Raw genomic sequence first — 4,407 nt, forward strand, 5'->3', positions numbered from 1 at the left:
TTGCTTCTCTTTCATGGTATCAGATTTAGCCATCTTTTAGGATTCAATGCCGCTCTTTTTTTTTTTCCCGATCCTTCTCCTTCTGCCATGGGAACCACCGATGCTGATATCTCCTCTGTCATGTACACGCTTATGTCTTTCCCTTCCATCCACAACCAACTCACCATTAAACTCACCACCTCAAATTATCTTCTCTGGAAAACTTAATTCACCCCGATCCTCCATGGCAATCAACTATACTGTCATGTTGATGGAACTACCTCTCCGGCGAGAGAGGTTAACGGGGCGCCGAATCTGGCGTACCAGGCCTGGTATATTAAAGATCAGCTTCTATTAAGCTGGACCTTTGGCTCTCTCTCTGAACCAGTGCTGTCTCAAGTTGTTGGTTCAACTACTGCCATTGATGCGTGGACAAAGCTTCAAACCACCTATGCCTTCAGGTCCCGTGTTCAGATCCGGTCCCCCAAAAATTCATTGCATTCTCTCGCTCGCGGCACTGATTCAATTGTTACATACATGGATCATGCAAAGCGTATATATGATCAGCTTCTTGCTCTCAATCAACCGATCTCTGAGGATGATCTTGTTGATCACATTTTACGGGGTCTTGGTCCTGAGTATCAGCCATTCACTCGTAACATCGAGGCATGATTAGTGTCTATGAAATTTGATGATCTATACGGCTTACTTTTGTCTGAAGAATCACGTTATAATCGCCTCGAGACTCTTCATCCGGTAATTGTTGCCCACTATGCCGGTCGGCAACAATCTAATGGCAACTCCCGTGGCAGAGGTCGTGGCAACCGCCGAGCTGGTTACTCTTCCTCCAAGGGCCATGGTGGCTCATATCCTTCCAAACCAACCTGCTATAATTGCCGAGGGCGTGGCCATACTACCAGACAATGTCCAAGCCCAAAATACAATGATACCCAACCTAAGCTGACTGCCAATTACAGCTCTTCATCTCATCACTCCGACAAGCAGTGGGTTGTCGATACGGGTGCCTCTCATCATTTAACTTCTGAACTGGAAAACCTTAGTCTCCACTCTGAGTATAGCGAAACTGATGAAGTCACTCTCACTAATGGTAAATCTCTGTCCATTGCTCGTCTCGGTTCTAATATAATTACTATTAGTTCTCATTCTTTTTCGCTTCATAATATTCTTCATGTTCCAGAAGCTAATCTCAATTTGTTTTCTGTTCCTCAGTTTACTAAATCTAATGATGTTTCTGTGGAATTTTTCTCTGACCATTTTATGATTAAGGATCTCAAGACGAAGCAGGTACTTCATCAGGGAGTCATTAGAGATGGCCTATATCGGCTGGCCGCAGATCCTGTTTCTCCAGTTTGTCACTCAGTTTCCCTGTCTACATGGCATGCTCGTTTAGGCCATGCTTGTTCCAAAACTGTTCGCAAAGTCTTAAATTTGAATAATTTTTCTGCTTCCTCTAAGAATGACTTGTTGTTATGTGAGGCTTGTTGTGTTAGCAAGTCTCGACAATTTTCTTTTTCTGATTCTACTTTTGAAGCAAAAGAACCTCTTGAATTAATATGTTCAGATTTATGGGGACCTTCTTCAATTGCCTCTGTTGATGGATATTTATATTATGTTGTCTTTTTTGATCACTATACCAAGTATTCATGGATTTATTTTTTGCGAAATAAATCTGATGTATTCAATTGCTTTGTTCAATTCCGAGCTCTAGTTGAAAAATATTTTGGTAAACCGATTAAATAATTTCAATCTGACTGGGTGGGGAATTTCAAGCTCTAGAAAAATACTTAGCTTCCAATGCCATCTTACAGCGCAGTTCATGCCCCCACACCCTTGAACAAAATGGCTGCGCTGAAAGAAAACACCGACATATTACTGAAACTGGCCGAGCACTTTACATCATTCCAAAGTTCCACCTAAATATTGGGATCATGCCTTTGCTGCTGCTGTCTATACCATAAATCATTTTCCAACCCCAAAACTCAACCATAAATCCCCATATCAAGTTATTTTTCAACGAAACTCGAAATACAGATTTCTTCGTGTTTTCGGTTGTTGTTGCTATCATTGGCTTCACCCGTATACAAAGAATAAATTAGAGCCTCGTTCTACAAAATGTGTCTTTCTTGGTTATAGTATCCGTCATAAAGGTTATAAATGTTTATCGTTATCCACCAATAAAAATTTTTACTCACGGCATGTTATCTTTGATGAACAGGTTTTTCCGTTCAAAGACAGTGATGACAGGCCCTCGATACTTGGCACTCCACCACCACCAGCCTCCATTATTTCCCTCGGCAACACTACACCACAGCCTACACATGTGCTGCCAGTCCAATCGATGCCATCCTCCAGTCCCTCGCTAGCTTCTCCTCAAAGCTCAGCCGATACAATATTGCCTTCTACTGCCCCAACCAATGATCAGATCATTGCGGCTGCTCCTGTTTCTCGGCCGAATCTAGGCCTCCCCTCGACTCGTCCCACCACCTTTGGACCGCCACCAATACCCAATCATCTATATACTACACGCTCGAAAATCGGCAGCCTCAAACCGAGAGCCTACATCACCTCTTCCACCATCTTAACCACACCCACATCTTATACTGAGGCAGCTAAACATCGAGCTTGGCAGAAGGCAATGTCAGAAGAGATTGAAGCACTTATGTCTCATGGCACTTGGGATTTGGTTCCGAGATCTCTTACTTTGAATATTATCGGTTGTAAGTGGGTGTATTGGATTAAAGTCAAAACTGATGGCTCAATCGATCGATATCGAGCTCGTCTAGTTGCCAAAGGATTCCATCAATGCCCAGGCATTGATTATGTTGAGACTTTTAGTCCGGTTATCAAACCGGCTACGATTCGTCTTGTTTTGTCAATTGCTGTGACGAATTCCTGGCCCATTCGACAACTTGATGTCTCCAATGCTTTTCTCCATGGTGCACTTGACGAGCCTGTCTTTATGGAGCAACCTCAGGGTTTTATTGATCCAACAAAACCGACTGTGCTCTCAAGAAGTCCCTTTATGGTTTAAAACAAGTGCCTCGTGCTTGGTACTTTTGTCTTGCTGGTGCACTTCAAAAGCTTGGTTTTTACGGCTCTAAGGCAGATAGTTCGCTGTTTATTTATTCGGCCGGTGGTGACACAGCCTACTGTTTGGTATATGTTGACGATTTGATACTGACGGGTTCTTCCCAATCTCTTCTACAATGGTTCACTAATCTTCTTGGACAGATGATTGAACTAAAAGATTTGGGACCTATATCTTTTTTTCTTGGCATCGAGGTTGCTTGGCATTCAAATAGTTTGCAGCTCACTCAAATAAAGTATATTTTGGACATTTTGCATCGTGCTAATATGCATGAGGCTTCGAGTGTTGCAACCCCGTCGAATCCACAAGCTGACTTAGCTGCTTCCTCTACTACATTTGAGGATCCGACACTGTATCGACAAATTTTTGGTGCTTTACAATACTTGGCTCTCACTCGTTCGGATATCTCGTAGGCTGTCAATAAAATGGCTCAATACATGCATTCGCCCTCTGTTCATCATTGGCAATCAGTTAAGCGCATTCTTCGCTACTTACGGGGAACTCTTGATCATGGCATTGTGTTCCGTCGATATAATTCGAATGCTTTAACTGCCTACTCTGATGCCGATTGGGGTGGAGACAAACTTGATCGAAAGAGTACCTCGGCTTATGTTATTTATCACGGTGCCAATCTTGTTTCTTGGTGCTCAAAGAAACAGAAGACCGTTGCTCGTTCCAGCACTGATTCTGAATATCGAGCGCTTGCTACAACTGCCTCTGAGTTATACTGGCTTTGTTGTCTACTTCGTGAGCTACGGCATCCTCTGCCGTCTGCTCCTCGGATAGGGTGTGACAACGTGGCTGCTACATACTTGGCTGCAAATCCAATTTTTCATTCTCTCTCAAAGCATCTTGAGCTCGATTTCCCCTTTGTTCGAGATCAGGTTCAGCAGAAGCATCTTGTTGTTTCCTACGTACCCACTGTGGATCAATTGGCTGATGCTCTCACTAAGCCATTGTCAAAATCTCACTTCTTGTTGATGAAAGACAAACTGCTGGTGCTTCTCCCATCCGTTTGCGGGGGGTGTTAAGCAACTGACTCAATCCACGTCAACCTCCTCACCTAGCTGACATGGGTTGTTTTTTGTTTTTAATTCAAATCAGTTAGGATTGGATTTTTTTTATCTTTTAAAAGCCAACAATATTTTATAAAAAAAAACAAGCCATGTCAGCTAGGTGAGGAAGTTGACGTGAATTGAGTCAGTTGCTTATTTTATAAAAAAAAACAAGCCACCGAAATGGCCTAAATAATAAAAAATATCAAATTCTCAAAAACTTTTTTTTTAAAAACATTTGCTTATTTTCCGAAAAATAATTTG

This window comes from Gossypium raimondii, chromosome 4 (genome assembly GCF_025698545.1).
Source record: "Gossypium raimondii isolate GPD5lz chromosome 4, ASM2569854v1, whole genome shotgun sequence".
In the NCBI taxonomy this organism is placed as follows: domain Eukaryota; kingdom Viridiplantae; phylum Streptophyta; class Magnoliopsida; order Malvales; family Malvaceae; genus Gossypium; species Gossypium raimondii.